The 18228-nt window shown below is 39.0% G+C and overlaps 1 pseudogene; it reads left to right on the forward strand.

The window, feature by feature from the left end:
- The window catches only part of LOC147625216 (uncharacterized), a 37782-nt pseudogene extending 21693 nt beyond the window's left edge, over positions 1 to 16089 (forward strand).
- Positions 16090 to 18228: the final 2139 nt, after the last annotated feature.

Genomic DNA, 18228 nt, shown 5'->3' on the forward strand with positions numbered 1-18228 from the left:
CCATTGAAACGGGGTATTCTTCTTGGGAAGATTAGTCAGGGGGGAAGCTATGAGAGCATACTTAGGTATAAAAAAATCTATACCAACTAGTTAATCCCAATAATCCTCTGACTTCTTTCACTGTCTTTGGTTCAGGCCAATCTATGCCTGCTTGGACTTTTGCAGAATCTGGAGAAATTCCGTCTTTGGATACCAGAAAGCCCAAGTATTTAACATGGTCGACAGAGAAAGTGCATTTGCTCTTTTTTGCAAAGAGTTGGTGCTTCCTTAGAATCTCAAGAACTTTACGGACGTGAGCTTCATGGTCAGCTGCATTCCTTGAGTAAATCAGAATATCATAAAAAAAACAACAAAATGCTACGGGGGTCGATTCTATGTTATGATCTACTTCCCGTATATCGGAGGCATCTCAATTAGCTCTGCTGGGAATAAATCATCATACTCACTTAACCATTCTAGTTATTTAGACTTTAACTTTGTGTCTTCCAGATTCATTTTGACAACATAAATGAGCTGCTTCTTTCTAAGTCCTTTCAGTAACCTAGAAGCTTTTACTAATTGCAGATCTGGGGATCCAAAAATTCCAGTTCCTTGAACTTTGTTCCCGTGAAGGTCACAGAAGGAAATGGTTTCATTGTGACAGTGAATGTCAGCTTGATTTTTATGGAGCCAATCCATTGCAAGGATTCCGTTGAAAACTCTCACATTAGGAACTCAATGGAGTCTTTTTGGGCCCTTTAATTTGCCATTGCCTAATGGAGGTGATTAAGAAATAGACAAATAGGGAGATTACATGTGGAGTGAAACCAATGGTTTGTAAGAGCCTAGAAGGTAGTGGTCAAACTTAGAATAATAGGCTAAATAGGCTCTTTTTAAATTTTCAAAATCAACTAAAACTCAAAAATTCAAAACGTATATGCATTTTTCCCCTATTTTATATAGAAAAGGATAGCTGCAGCCTGCCAGCAGCCTGCAGCCATCATTAACTAAGGCCTCCAAAGTGATAGAGGCCCAAAAACGAGTTCCCATGCATTCAATGCACATTCCCCTTCACTTTCCACTATCCCTCTCTCCCACGTTCCCTCCAAAACGCTCTCTCTTCCCCCTTTCTCATAGCAAGGCGTTTTTCACTCTCTAGACTACTTCTTTTAGCTATCTACCTCTTGATCTACCTCTCTCTTCACTCAGAAACCTAGAACTATAGCTATGGAAGCTTGATCTGCAACCTCCTCTTAGAAGCTATGGAATCTTGATCCTCACTTACATTTCCTTCCTTCATCCTTCTTCCTTGTCCAACCTCCTTTTACAGAGTGTAACAGCAGAGCTTAGCTATGGAAGCTTGATCTGCAACCTCCTCTCAGAGGCTATAGAAGTTTGATCCTCACTTACATTTCCTTACTTCATCCATCTTCCTTGTCCAACCTCCTTTTACAGAGTGTAACAGCAGAGCTTAGCTATGGAAGCTTGATCTGCAACCTCCTCTCAGAAGCTAGGGAAGTATGATCCTCACTTACATCCTTCTACCTTGTCCAACCTCCTTTTACAGAGTGTAACAGTGGAGCCAAGCTATGGAAGCTTGAGTTGCAAATGCTTTGGCTCTCATAATCTTACTCATTGTCTCCTCTCATCCCCTCCAATATCCTCTTTCAAAGTGCAGTAATAGCACAGCCAAGCCCTTGGAACTTGCTCTACAACTCCTTCTCTTTTTTACATCTCCCTAGTCTAAGTTTTTTTCTCACCATTCTATTTTTCTTTGCCATCAAGGTTTATAATCTCTCTAATATATACATCTGATGTCTTCTTCTAGAGCTCGAAGGCCTCCGATCAATATTCAATCTCTCTCTTGTAGCAGTGGTCAAGATGAGGATGGGCACTGGAACATCAAACAGTACGAGAAGTGGAATTGGATTACGATGCAGCCTAGTACAAGAGGAAGCCACAAGGTGTCAAAGCGATACGTTGATATACAAAGTCACCATTGGAAAGGGCGGATATTGGAGCTCAAACAAGATCGTGATGGAAAAAAGCTAGCCAAGGTCCAACATGTTCAGACCATGACCAACGTCAACGATTTCCTGCAAATTGTAAGTTATTTCACCACTTTATATTCTTGTTTTTAAATCAATTGTGTGCTAATAATGGTATACTGAGCACTGCTTCGATTGTTCTTGGGTTCCTGTGCGTAGATATTTTTCCCTCAAACTATAGTGAATGGGAGCCTATGGAGGCAATTTCAGGAACCTTTGAAGCATACCATGTGGAGCTTGGTAGTTTAATCTTTGGAGGGTGTCCAACTGCACAACTTCTTGCACGAAACATCTTCTTCTATGAGGATACATATGTGGTTCCCACGACAGCAAATGGTACTGGAAAATTAGTTCCAAAACCTACGCCAACTCTCACATCTATTGAATGGCCAATTCCAGACAATGCTTCAGTGGCCATGGCTTGTTTGCAGATCGAAAGCAAGGTGCAAAATGCTATGAAGTGCACATATGGATCTCACAAAGCAACCATAACCTGCTTCATACCTCTACACCTCTTTGTGTACCTGTTCCGTACAAGTGACACACATCGTACCCCAACTTTATGGATTGCAAAGGGGGAGAGAGCTCTGACTTGTTTCTTATCACCTGCATGGGATAAAAAAGTTGTTCAACACAATGGAGACACCATCAGATGCGAAGTAATTGTTGAGAAGGTTGTGATGCGCTATCATATTGCCAAGCAACAGTTGTCCATTGCGTTTCCTTACAGGCGATGGAAGCTTACAAATGGAGAATGGGAGGCGTTAGACTCCGACACAACCTCTACAGAACAGGGTGTGCTACATATATCCATGCAAGGTCGGGATGTAGAAGATGTTACTGTGAATGATGACTGGTCCCTTGCCAACTTACGTGACTACTTAGTTCTTCGATTCTCACTCAGTGGTGATTTTGCTTTGATAATCAATGGTAGAGTAGTGCGCAAAAGGCAGGAACGATCTTTTCTTTGTAGAGAAATTACTTTCCCTGGCTATGTAGCTATCAAATAACCACTGGATTTGTAATCTTGAATTGAAGTAAATACAATTTCAATTTTTTTGCCTCACTGTCTTATTAAGGTTTTTCAATTGTCTTGTGCAGTTTTATTTTTTTGTGATAGTGTAAGGTTGGTCACAGAAGCATCTGTGGCGTGAGCCACTAGTAAATTGGAAATGACCTTGCGATGGAAGGATACGTTTTTGCTTTCGCATACCATTTTTTAAAATTTTTTTGGTACTTATAAATTTTAAAAGTTTTTAAAAATTTTATAACAAGGTCGCCCATTTATAAACGATACTTTACTCATTTACATCAAATGACAATTATCGTTCTCTCCTAACACTTGCTCTCAATTTCGCACACCTTTCTGTATCACACACTCTCTATTTCCTCCAATCACTCGTAGCATGGCACCTCTACTTGACGCACTTATTGCACAGCTAGGAAAGCTTGAGTTACTTCATAGGGTTGATGAGATCGTCCCTATGTTTGAGGGAGCAATTGATGTACGTGCAACAATGCATCTACACGCGGATGCTTTTACAGATGTCATTCAGTATATGGATGAACACATCAGCACGTACTCCATCATGTTTGAGGGTGATGAGGGCTTATGGGTTCCAGTTGACCTCATCAAGTACATATTCAGGGAAGAGAAGAATTTTAGATTTCGCCTATCCAGGTTTTTAAAATCCCTCACAGAAAAGGACTACAGAAATGAGGAGGAAGACTTACTCCTGGATCTACAAATGGGCAACATCGGCACTTCTTTCCTAAGCTGGGACATGGTTTTGGTCCTTCTGTTACAAGAGGGTGTGGCGAAAGAAAGTGGCAAGGAAAAAGAAAAGGGCAAAGTAAAGCTAATGGAGCAGGTCCAAGAGGCCCATGAGGAAGAGAATGTTACAGAACAATGGGAGGCCTCAATGGCATTGGTGGCTCTACAAGATAATGTCCCCGAGGAGGTTCCGGACCTAGTTCTAGAGGGGGATGAAGTACTCGAGGAGGTCCCAGACCTTGTTATCATGTCTTTGCATCCAATCATTATTGATGGGAAAGAGTTTTTGTTTTTGGATGACATTGCTAAGACACTCGGGTTTCGTGAGGATGAGGCACTTTCTATTATTGCCGTGAATGCTGGACAAAGGAAAAGTGAAAATTTCTTTTGAAGATAACAACCTCACAAAAGCGCTTGCATATGATATTGGTAGCAGTACCTTGGAAGTTGTAGTGGCCAAAGCGCTCGTTGAAATAAAGCAAGAAGTGCAATTCTATGAGAGCGTAGCTGCCTTTGAACCACACATGCCCTTGGTTGCTGGCGATGCTCAAGACCAAGGAAGCATAAACCTGACGAATGAGCAACTAGTTGCAAGTGACGATGCAACTGAGGTATGTCCTTACTTCTTAGTTGTAAAGCAAATTATTTTTTGTATCATTTCACGCTTCCTAACTTCTATATTGACATGTTGACAGACTGCTTTTGAAGTGGACAAGTTTGCTATGCGCGTAGGAGGAACGCGGCCAAAGTCAGAGGGTCGAGATGCATCCCTTTGGCACTACATACCTGCCCTCAGGGCCGACATAGTGCGGGTTTTTCATTTAGAATATGCAGAGATCGCCTATGCTGAGCTCCTAAAATGTAAAGCACTTTGTCGGAGAACCCCTTAGCCTCGAACATAAATAAATGTATTTTGGTAGCTAGGGAAGCTGCCTTGTATTGCTTCACGGGCAACCATCCCGGCTCAGTTTTAGGCCATTGTGCCCTTTCTCAGGCTCAAGGAATCAATGAGCCGAGTGATGTATTCCAAAGCTTAGGCCAGAAACCAGCCTCTAGAACTCTCTCTCCTGAGCTCTTCCAAGAGCTTATTAAAAAGATGTAATGCAAGCTTCTCTTCCAAGTTTAATAAAAAAATTTTGTTGTGCATTGTAAGTTGTGATTTTTCCTGGCGTACTTGTGATATACCATTTCAAGCCTCGCAATTTTAAGATTTTGTTCATGTGTTCATAGAAAAAAATGTTTAGGATTTATTTTAATTGAGATCGTGATTAAAAAAAGTAATCGAGATTGGGTTAGAGCGGTATGAAAAAATATTGTATTTATAGATGTAAACACACTCACATATATGTATATATATATACATATATATGTGTGTGTGTGTGTGTACCTATATATATATAAGATTCTGGGGCTATTGAATGATATATATATACATATATATACATATATATATATAAAAGATGTATAGGATATATATATATATAAGACATAAGATATTATAAGATTTTAAGGCTATTATCAGATATATATACATATATATAATATTTTATATAAATATATAAGATTTTAGGGCTGTTAGGGCACCTAAAGGGTCTTATGAGCCTCACCAGACCAAAGATATCAAAAAAAAAAAAAACCATGTGCGCTACGGCGCGTAAATCGACATTTTGACCTGGTCAAAGTGCCGATTAACGCGCCGTAGCGCACATGGTAATTTTTTTTATTTTTTTTATTTTTTTGGCCTTGAGGCTCATAAGGCACTCTATAAGGGTCTCTAGGTGCATTTATAGGATCTACCTTTTTTGTATATATAAATAAACATATATATATATGTGTATATGTATATATATTTGCATATGTATATATATGTGTGTATATATGTTTGTGTGTATATATATATATATATATGTGTGTGTGTGCACCTATATATATATATATAAGATTTTGGGGCTATTGAAAGATATATATATAATATATATATATATATATATATAAAAGATATATAGGATATATATACATAAGACATAAGATATTATAAGATTTTAAGGCTATTATAAGATATATATATATAAATATAAATAATATCTTATATAAATATGTAAGATTTGGGACTGTTAGGGCACCTAAATGGTCTTATGAGCCTCACCAGACCAAAGATATCAAAAAAAAAATAAAAAAATACCATGTGCGCTACGGCGCGTAAATCTCCATTTTGACCTGGTCAAACTAGAGATTAACGCGCCGTAGCGCACATGGCATTTTTTTTTTTTTTAATTTTATTTTTGCCTTGAGGCTCATAAGGCACTCTATAAGTTTCTCTAGTTGACTTTATAGGATCTACATTTTTTGTATATATAAATATTCATATATATGTGTGTGTGTGTGTGTGTACATATATATATATATATATGTGCATATGTATATATATTTGTATATGTATATATATGTGTGTGTATATATGTTTGTGTGTGTATATATATATATGTGTGTGTGTGTGTGTGTGTGTGTATTTGTGTGTGTTTTTTCCTGTGTGTATAGTGCTTTTATAATTTTTAAATGAAATGTTCATTGGCACTGAGCATACAAAAAAAATGGACTCAACAAAGAATGTAACACAACTCACAAAGTTTTCATTAATGTGTGAAAAAGCTACAAAGGAATTTGGGAACATTACAAAATTTTGTAGGGAGAATTACAAAATGGGTTAGCCTATTGAGGTAGAAGGCTACGCTCTAAACGTAGACGTAGGGCTAGGGACATATCTACAGGCTTCAAAGTAACTCTCTTGGCATGTACCATAGCCAGCACTGAGTCTTCAAAAACAGAAACTACAATATCTTCAGCAGCTTCTTGAAGAGCTTCAAGAGCTGTGCTCTGTATGCGGTCAACCCTGTCAGAATATTTTTCCATTGTTTCTCTCACCAGTCGAGAGAATGGTGCCTGGGGGATGAGAAGATCTGTGCTTTTCTGATATTTCCTAATCTCTCGTAGCGCGACTGTCCCTGGCCTCCATTTTCTCTTCTTCTTTGTAACTGGTGGAGGCGGTGGTGGTCTTTGATTCTCCCACGGTGGTCGTTCAGACCTGAACTTCTTTTTCTTTTGTGCACGCTCTTCCTCTTCTTGTTGGTCCCGAAACTTGCCCTCCATTCTTTTACCACACTTCTTGACTGGCCGCTTGGATGTTGTGGCTGCCTGTGGCTGTGCTTGGCTTGCCCTCCTTGCGTCCTCTTTGGGCTGCTGTCTCTTTTGCATTTCTGTCTCCCAAGCTGCCCTCACAAGAGCAAACTCTTTGTCAATGGTATCTTTCGTGATGCCGTAGGACAAGAGCTCGACCTCCCTGTTCTGTAAGATAACCTCTAGCTGTTCTAGGGTGTCGGCCTCAATAACAATCTCCGGTGGGGCTGCCCTTGACCTTCCTCGGCTTCTTTTCGACGCCGCTCTTCTTCTGCTTCTCTACTAGGCCCTGCTTCTTCAGCTTCCTTCCTGCGTTGTGCTTCTTCGGCCTCCTTCCTGCGCTCTTCTTCTCTCATCTCCTTTGCCTCTTGCTCTGTTACGATAGGTAGACTTGTCCTTTTTGCTGTAGCAGGTAGTGGGCCGAGTTGATCGAAAAACCGCAAGTCTTGCTCCTGTTCTTCTGGCATGGCCTAGGTATTTACGAGTGCAAGAGATAGTGGGAGGGCAAGAGAGAGTAGAGCACAAAGAAGAAATTGAAATGTGGTGGCTATAAATGAAAAATGACTTAAATATGTCTATAAATATAATTTTTTAAAACTTTTAGAAAATTTAAAAACACAAAAAGATTATAATCAGAGAGTTTAAGCCCATGAGGAACCACACCGACGCTTGCTTGCTACCCACTGCCGTAGTCTCTCCCTAGCATTTGATCTGTTGTATCCTTCAGTTCTTCTTGCATTAACAGTTTTCATTATTTGACGCCTAAGAGACAAATTACCGCGACTTTTCTGCCTTTTTTTGCCAACCAGAACGCGATAGAACCAGTTGAACATTTCATGGAGTGCATTACTCTTGACTTTGCCACCACCATGGCGAGTGCCCTTAAAATACACGGCCTTTGCTTGGTAATGTGATTTCTCCATGCCTTGATTTCTCCAAAGTGCTAAAGAGCCATATCTATCGAGAAAGTATGGCCAAAATGCATACAATATATGCTGCATAGAAAATTACAAAAAGTCAACAAACAGTATGAAGAACATACTACAAGGACACAATAAATACAACATTACCATGTAGTGAGTAATGTGTGTTTCTCCCCATGCCTCGACCATTTCTTCTGTGAATCTACAAGTGGCTTGTTTAAGTGCCTCAATACCATGGTCATCCAGGTGAGGTCTCTCTAGAAGATCGACCATTTTATTACACACCTCCCATACATGTGCACGTTTTAGGCCAAGCCTGGCATCATTTCCTCGATATGTTGTGACATCACATATCTTCTTCCAAATTTCAAAGTCAGTGTGGCTATGAGAACCCAAGTGGTTTGATAGCAAGTGTCTTGCCTTTGATCCACCCATGCAAATTTTATTAGGGTTGTCTTGTGTAGGGTTTGATTTTCTGTCCTTTGTCAAGACCACTGCTCCAGCATGTAATCCCATAGAGGAAAGTACACCCTCTAGTGCACGTATTGACTCTTCTCGTCGATCTTCGGGCTCCATGTTCCAGACATAGTTTATGTGGAGCATCAATAGCTTATCCAAAATCCTCAGTCTTGCATGTAATGTGCACACATGCACTTGACATAGTGGAATTTCCAAGATTGGGTTCCAAGCATTGTCCTCCTGGTCATGACTAGGTGGCTTGCTTTGGTCACAACTTAATATGCCATTATGCCATACCTTTGATCCTTTCCTCTGTTCAGCATCAAAAACGATTGCTTTTTTTGCACCCACCTGTTTTTGACTTTTGCCTTTGCTAGGTTGTTTCCCTTTTACTCTTGAGTCTACTGCTGTCTTGGAATGACAACAGTAAACACATGAGAATATAGTATTCGCACCTGTTTTACAACCCAACATACACTTTAAGGTTTTTAGATCGCCACCCAAGTGCCATTCAACGTTAAAGCAGCCTATTCCAGGAACATCAAGCTTCTGACCATTGACCTGATAAGAGACGACATGTTGAATGCCAGACCGTTCAAAATACCACCTCAAGGTATCATGGTTCTCTTTTGGGAGGACCCATGCTGCTTGCCACCAGATGTTCTTCTCTGATTGAATGCCGTAGTAGTCTTGCTTATGCCCTTGACCCCTATTGTTGCTGTCTTCAGTTGCATCCAACTCTTGGGTCTCTAAAGGCCTTCGTCTAAGTGCTCGGCTCATCAAGGTTAAACTAACACGCTCCAGTCTTTGACCTTTAACCACCAGCTTCAAGACAAACACGGCATTTCCACCTGCCTCTTCAACTGTGAGGCCATAGTACTGAATCATTGCTTTTTGTAGCACTTCCATGTCAATGTAGACATTGTTATATGCATTGTATTCAAAGGGTTTGATTGTTGGCATTGGCATAATATCCTCCACCCACTTGTACCCACCCTCGAACATGGATGCAATATCACCATTAGCACACTTCTTTGCCATCTGTAAGCTATAAAGTGTTGGAAGCAAGGATTGCATAACTCCCTTTGCTCGCAACCCTAAAGTGATTGACCTGTACATTGCTCTGTAACCTTTCTGGCTAATACCTGCTGAGTCACATATATCAAGCATCTCTTTGGGGGTGACAATTTCTTTGATTTCCTTCAAGAAATGTTGACGAAGGGTCTCCCGCAGCTTATCATTACCAGAACCTGTTATCATTTCCATAATATCCTTCTCCTGAAGGACATGCTGAAGAAGGGAGGCATTAACATTGTCCTCAGCGTTGTTACATCCTAGTATAGCTGTTGCACAAGCCCTACAATCACAATGGTCAACCATGAGAGATGCTTTATTCATTAATTGCTTCTCAAAGCTGCTATAATTCCTACAAAAATTTTTACCTGGTTGTTTGTTTACGCCTCTTGCATGCGCCTGCTGTCTTTGAAAGCAACCCAACAGCTTTACGTTTTCTTTGCCTTGCGTGATATCCCATGGGAAGATGAGTGAAATGGTGAACACGACGCCGAAGATTACGAGTGGAGTGTTGAAGACGAACATAATTATCGATAAATTGATTTATTGTGCGCACACGATCCGCTAGATTATTCTTCTGCACCTCAAGCTCCTCTGAGAGCTCTTTAATCCTCTGCATCAAACCATTGATCTGCTTAGTCGATGCCACTTGAAGCTGGTCGAAGACAAATTGTGTTTGCCTCTTTTCAGCTGCCTCATCTAGCCACAACATGTGTAATCTCCTACAATAGCCAAGAAGTCCAGTGAAACCATCACCAACAAACATAAGAAAACTTGTAATGCTTTTGAATGGTGGAGGGGCACCAGATATTGGATCTGGTGGATAAAGATTTCCATCAATCCAAAGATCAATGGCCTTTGCTCCTTGCATTCGAAGCTGATCGTATGAAATATTGGGTGCAACATGCCTACTGCGTAGGGTTGCGTATTCTGTCTCCAAATCAACCTGAAGGCGGATCTTAGAAGGCTTATTGGTGATGTCTTGTAGTGCCATCTACAAGAAAGTAGGCTTGTAAGCTTGGGTTGAATAGGAGTGGAAGGAGCAGGATATGGTATCAAAAAATAATGGGAAGAATGGAGATGAGGGTTGCTTCTCTAGAGCTGCATTGTGGATAGAGAAAGAAGCCAGAAAGGGAGCCAAAGAAACATAGAGAGGGTTGGCAATGGTGAGACAAAAATGCAAAGGAGACAATGCATCATGGGAAGCTTCTTTAGTGCAAGCTATGGCTGCTAAGCAATATAGAGAGAGAATACTTCATGAAAAGGTTCTTCTGTGCTACTACTGTGGGTTTGGAGAGAGAACCAAGTATTGTAGAAAGAATGCTCCTGGTAAGCTTCTTCCTTGCAAGCCATGGCTACTACTGTGGGTTTGGAGAGAGAAGGCTCATTTAGGAGTACAGACCTGCTAGCTATGGAGAGAGGACCAAGTACTGTAGAGAGAATGCTCATGGTAAGCTTCTTCCCTGCAAGCCATGGCTACTACTGTGGGTTTGGAGAGAGAAGGCTCATTTAGGAGTACAGATCTGTTAGCTATGGCTTTTGGAGTAGAGAAAGACGCTTTTTTCCATGGAGAAGGAGTGCAGGGCGTTTTAGAGAGAAGATTTAGAGAGAGAAAGAGATCTGGTGTACACACAAAAAAGGGGGGAAGAAAGTGACGAATTTTTGGAATGTTTGGAGTTCGAAAAGGTTGCTGCAGGCTATGATTACTGACTGACAGCCCATTACAAAGCTTTAAAGTCACCTAGGTGGCCAGATCTAGGAATATCTCCTTTTTTTATTTTTTTTATTTTTGTGAAAAATCAAATATATGCTTTTAGGACTAGGCCTCTAGGCTTGGTCAAAGATGGATTAGCATTTTAAGCATTTCACTAAACGTCCAAATTAAAGGGCCCAAGAAGACTCCATTGAGTTCCTAATGAAAGATAAGACTCTGATGGACCAATAAGATTAATCCAAATGTAGGGAGGAGATAAATTGAAGAATAAAGAAAAAACTCCCCAAAAATGAGTAAATGCTCACAGAAGATGAAGAGTGGACTAAGGACCAAAGAAAACAATTAAAAAAACTAAATTTTGACACCTCAGAGAGTGGGGATCTCCCCTCATGAAGTAGGTGCCTTTTTCTCATCATTACCCCAAATTTTAAATCAATAAAATGAGATATTTTTATCTCTCCTCTCTCCTATTTCAAAACTAGATCCAAAAAGTAAGCTGAACTGACCCAAAAATGGTCAAAAATTGACCAAACTGATCTAAAAAATTCTAGAATCAGTTTGCTTGGTTAGAGGCTCACTTTTTCCTATAAATAGAAGCCTCTCCCTTTGTAAAAGCTTAATGGTGTTTATGCACTGTTACTCTACTCTTGTCCCGAGAGCCATCTATATTGAATTTCTTAATAGTTCAATTGTTTTTGGCCTAATCCTCTCGAAAGTGAATTGGTGGCCACTCTTGCTTCAAACCAGACTAGAACCCTCAATCCCTCAAGCCAAAGAAGTTCTTACAAGCTCCATGTAGGCTAATTTTCTTACTTATTTATAAATTTTAAATCTATGATTTTCTTGATTTTTATGTTTTACAGTTGATTGAATTAAATTCAAATGCTATGCCTTTGAGTAAAAGGCCACCCCCTTTTCTTCTTTACATTCTAGTCTTTCTTAATCCTAGAAAGATTAACTAAGAGATTAATTAAACTCTTCTTATTGCTTACTCTCTTGAATTTAGAAAATTGTGCAGATTAGAGTTCTATGAATCTAAATTGGGTTAATTTAAGTTAAGTAAAGAATGATAAAAATGAGAAATGGTCAGCCATACAAAGGAGATTATGGTAAAATTTTTCAGAGTTTTATGGAAAAGAAAGTTTATTTTTAATGTTATTCCAAAAGAGTAATTCCCACCAATTTTGCATCTAAAAGAAATATTCTAATTACTCCATGTACATATTCACCTATGATTATGCATGGATATCACTAATATTAATTATGAAAATTGATTTCTATGCATAGAAAGATGCAAAATAAATTTTTTTTATAAAAGTGTTATTCTCATTAAATTTAATTTCTATGCATAGAAAGATGCATAATGGAAAATTTTTTTATTATAAAAATGTTATTCTCATTAAATTTAATTTCTATGCATAGAAAGATGCATAATGAAAATTTTTTATGATAAAAGTGTTATTCTCATTAAATTTTATTTTTATGCATAGAAAGATGCATAAAAGAATTTTTTTATTACAAAAGTGTTATTCTTATTAAATTTACTTTCTCTATGCATAGAAAGATGCGTAATGGAAATTTTTTAATTATAAAAGTGTTATTCTTATTAAATTTAATTTTTTATGCATAGAAAGATGCATAATGAAAAAAATTTTATTATAAAATAAATATTCTCATTAAATTTGATTTTTATGCATAGAAAGATGCATAAAGGAATTTTTTTATTATAAAAGTGTTATTTTTAATAAATTTTATTTTTATGCATAGAAAGATGCATAAAGGAAATTTTTTATTATAAAAGTGTTATTCTTATAAAAGTGTTATTCTTATTAAATTTGATTTTTATGCATAAAAAATTTTATTTTTATTTTAAAAGTGTTATTCCTATTAAATTTGATTTTATGCATAAATAGATGCATAAAAGGAGTTTTTTTTATAAAAGTGTTATTCCCATTGAAGTTGATTTTTATGCATAAACAGATGCATAAAGAATTTTTATATCAAAGTTAGAATTCTCTTAAATTCTATGTTTAAATTCTATGAGTATTTGATAAATAAATAATTAAATACTCTACAAGAGAAATTTCTATCTTTTTATATTCACACGGATTGTAAAATGAAAATTCAAGAAATCTATGGAGATTGAAATATTCAGAGAAATGATTAATTTATTCCTCATTGAAATTCGTAACTAATTTAGAAAATCAGTTAAGTGTATATTCAAAGAAAGAAATTCAATAAAATAGTAACTAAATTATCAAACTTTTTGAGAAAGATAGTTCATGAAAAATCTTATCCGACTCGAACCGTGAATCAGACTATGACCAAGACCAAAAAGACCAAACTCTTTCATCAGTTTCGAGGAAAGAAGATGTGACTAGTTTAGAAAAATACACTCAAAACTCTCGCCAAATCTGAGACTAAGTTTGAGACCCTTCGAATTGATATGTGGATCAAGGTTACAGAATTCGAGGAATTCTGGTATGAAATTCAGAATACCGATCAAGAAGTTTTGGTGGGGATACTGATTCAAGAAATACTCCTTGTATCCAAAAGAAAATAAAATTGAAAACTTGCATAGAAACCCTGTTTTCTTAAAGGACTCTCTTACGCTAGAATGCTGGAGGGAGAATTTGGTATATGTTTTTCTAAGGGAAGTTGGGTTGCAACAGCTGGCGGGGAGTGTTCAACGGACAACTCACGTGGCAAGGCCTGCCCAGGTCTTGACCAGCTTCGGTATGGTTGAAAAATGGTGCGTTTTTGGTACGGTGGACGAGGGCCGACAAAGTGGTTCCTGAGTGAAGTGCCAGGACACCTAAGGAGGATCCTGGAGGGTTCTGACCAGGCGATGCACGGGCTCGCGGTGCCTAGGACACCCATGCGTATGTTGTGGAAGATATGTATGATGGACAAAATCATTATATCTGTTACTAGATCTCGTTTGGCTGACCAGTTGGTCTCAACGGAGAGTCCATAGTGATATTGTTTTTTGAGAAACAAGGGACTGGATGGAATTTTCGAGTTATGACATCTGTAACCAATAACTGTTTGTCAAAGGATTATTTTATATGTTAACGTTTTAAAGAGGAGTGTGTGAGTTTTTGTATTCAAAAGCAAAAGTTAAGAAAGGCTTTCAATTATAGGTGGGTGAGTAATTATCTGGTTCTACCAATTCCAGTGGTTGGGTGATGGCTAACCCATGGGCCGGATGGGGTTAGGCTAGAATCAGTGAAAATTTAATAATTAAATTGAAATAATAGGAATACGCTTAGAATTCGAGTGTTAAATAAAAACCTTGAAGAATTTCTCAAATCAGTAGATCAATGGCATTGCCTAACTTTGGTTAAGCAAAAAGCGTTGATTTTCTCAAATGATTAGATCAACGGCTATGCCTGATTTCGGTTAGAAAAAAAGCATTGATTTCTTCAAGTTGAGTCAGTAATAGTTTTCCTTCTATCTCGTTTAATCAAGTAAAGGATAGTTTAGTCTCTTAACCCCGTTAGAAAATTCGTTAAGAAATTCAAAAAGGTGGAATCGTCCCCGTTTTCGGGCAAGGAAAATTTTCTTGGTTTCGGTTTTGGAATGACCACCACATTAGTCTCGTGTTCGAACATTCGAGGGCGAGGTCTCGAGTGGGAAACCCTGCCCCGTTGTCGTGACGTGTGCGGAATAGCCAGGAAAGTACGAGACTTCTAGCTGTGAGAGTTGGTGCCAAACCTAACAAGGAATCTCACATTCAAAATTTTCTTGGTTTCGGTTTTGGAATGACCACCAGATTAGTCTCGTGTCCGAACATTCGAGGGCGAGGTCTCGAGTGGGAAACCCTGCCCCGTTGTCGTGACGTGTGCGGAATAGCCAGGAAAGTACGAGACTTCTAGCTGTGAGAGTTGGTGCCAAACCTAACAAGGATTAGTCTCGTGTCCGAACATTCGAGGGCAAGGTCTCGAGTGGGAAACCCTGCCCCGTTGTCGTGACGTGTGCGGAATAGCCAGGAAAGTACGAGACTTCTAGCTGTGAGAGTTGGTGCCAAACCTAACAAGGAATCTCACATTCAAAATTTCCCAAAAAGCATAGGACAAATCCATCCTTGAATTCATGTTCCAATTGCTTATCCCTTTCCAAGCATAGATTCACTGGCTTCTTTTTCCAAAACTTTCCAGCTAATCACATGTAGGCATAACATAACCTTTAAGTATTTCCAACATACATGTGACCCTTTTCATTCCATACATCCACTGTCACCATTCCCAACATCTCATAAAGTTCTTTATCACCTGAAAATCTGGCTTAAAATTCCAACAACTCACAAACACAAATGATATATGGCATAACTTTAACATATTCACATGATTTTAAAAGAAATCCATGGCCTGCATTTAGATCCACTAAGATAGAATCAAAGTCAATTTTCACTAAAGTCGTTGCTGTATTTCTGACTCTTGGATTCCATGTCCCTTGATGCAATAACCTCACATCACTTCATATCAAACCACTCTTTATTTTTTTACCAAACCTTTGAAGGTTTATTGGCACCATGTATTAACAAGCGTGGTAGGAAGGAGAAAATTTTTTATCATGTTTTTACTTATCTGAAGGCGGGGGAAAGCGTTTTCATTCGAATTTCTTTTGAAAAATATTCTTCCCACACTTCGCTGCAGACAGCGAACAGCCGGCGCATAGCTGGTTTTTGTGAATTTGAAGTAGGCATATCAATAGATAGCAGCAACTCTGCTCTCTAATTCAAGCCCCAACACGCCATCGACAGTCATTGATTGCAAGAAATGAATCTCTCTGGTCGGGCACGCCTCTGTTCCCCTCGTTTTTTTTTCTGCAGACCTCTCTGATAAGCACCGCACCAAATCTCTGGTTTTTTCTGGTCATTCCCGCGAGGAAGTCGACGCCATACCACCTTTTGCAGCTAAAATCGCGCATTTCCCATTTTAATTTTTCTCACTGCGCCTACCATTCCACGCGTATTTTTTTCAAGTAATATTCATTAAAAGTTAACTTTCTCACACCATAGCCTTGCTAAGGTTTCCCACACCACATCAAAGTAGGCTTCATTCGGTAACCTTATTGCATATACGACCTTGCCATCTAAAGCATACGATCAAGACCACAACCATTATGTACCATAAAGTCCTCTGTCTCAATGCTAGTATCAACTCAACCATGTTAGGCACAGCTTATGAGCAATTCACCATCTCATGGAATCAATAAAGCAGTCGAACCACAAGCATAATCCAGTCCTATCAAGGCACAAGGTCTCTACTAGCTCCAAAATTCTCCATAAACATAAAAAAAAATCCTCCACAATTCACACCACACTGTCAGAAGCTTCGAAACCTGGCTGAGCCTCAGCTCATCTTATTGAACCTCATATACAATAATATGAACATATGTACATGGCATCATATAATGACTCGTCATGGCACTTAACCCCATGCATCTGGATGTGTATTTGATGGCCTCACATGCACGGTTTCACACCATAGACGTGCCATGGCACGACATCCACCCCCTCTAAACCTGCACATCCTCTGGTATGTGCCAAATCATCATCAAGGTCCACATATAACTGGATGTCGTCCTCATCTTCTGCACTTCCAGGAAGATCATCCTCTTCCTCTTCAATCATATCCATACTACCACTGTCAAGCCTCTCATCCTGAGTCTCTTGTGAATCAAAAGGATCACTATCATGCCTTCTTTTAAATATCTTGATTCTTTTGCCAGCCACAAGATTCTTTACTTCTGTTCCATCAAGCTCACACAGAGTATACGTGGCATTTCCATGCACATGCTTGACAATGTAAGGGCCAAACCATCTTTTTGCAAATTTTCTTTGAACAGTGAATTGGTTGTCAAGACTACTGTCATACATTAGAACCCAATCACCTTCTTCAATAGGTTTTGGCCGGAGTCTGTGTCTACTATCAAATCTTTCTTTATTTTTCAACCTTGCATCTTTCAAGCGAGCTTTAGCAAGCTCTATATCTCCAGGCCTCCTCTCCAACTGTCTTATTCGCAATGCAAGGAGGTCATCTCTGCTCAATCCTTCCACCCAGGGCAATACATTCCAAGTTAGAACTACTTCTTCAACTGGCATCACTGGCTTCTGACCATACATTAATTCTGCAGGCATGTATCCTGTCACTGAGCTATGAGTTGTACGGTCAGCCCACAAGGCATATGGTAACAGCTTTGGCCACTCTCGCATTCTTTCTATGCATGCCTTAGCCAAAGCTTTAATGATTGGAGGATGTCCTCGCTCACTTTTCCCATTGCCCTCAGGATTGTAAGCACATGTTAGGGACAGTTTGATACCAATTCTAGAGAAGAATTCCCTTGCTTCTTCAACATCTAGCTCACCCCTATCAGCTGTTATTTTCCCAACACAACCATACCGGCAGATCACATCTTCCAAGAGAAATTTGCATACTGTTTCCGTACTCTTTGTTCTAAGAGCACGCCCTTATACCGCATCTGCCAAATTCCCAAAGGCATTGTAACTAGATCCACTACCCATTTGTAGTGCATGGCAGGTGGGTAGGTTGGTTGCAAGCCATCACGATGCCGCACATTTGAGTACATTTGGCATACCATGCATGTTTCCACATATTGGGAAATATCCTTGTACATTCCTTTCCACCAATATTTTTCCTTTATTTTGGTAAAGGTGGCCCACACACTTCTATGTCCAGCCCAGAGACTCTCATGGAATTCTTTCACAAGCTTTCCTTGAGTCTCTTTATCACATATGACTCTCTGTGGCATAGCATTCCTCTGCTTAGGATGCTTCCAGAGATACCCATCCTTTAGGAAATAACCATATGCTTTTCTGCGGATCCTCTTAAATTCTGAGTCAGACCAATTTTCTTGCCTTGTCAGAGTACTCAAATATTGACCAATAAGCAACCAATCTCCTTCATATATTTCCTCAATAAAAGACTCAAGTGCATTTGATAGGCAAATATGATCCCCTTTTGCATATGCTGTAGTATAGAACTTTGTACCCACATCATCAATGTCACTAATCATCTCTTTCTCATCTTCATACCTGGCTCTTGATAGCATATCTGC

Source organism: Cibotium barometz, chromosome 24 (assembly GCF_041138505.1).
Source record: "Cibotium barometz isolate CiBa-2024 chromosome 24, ASM4113850v1, whole genome shotgun sequence".
NCBI classification, from domain to species: Eukaryota; Viridiplantae; Streptophyta; class Polypodiopsida; order Cyatheales; family Cibotiaceae; genus Cibotium; species Cibotium barometz.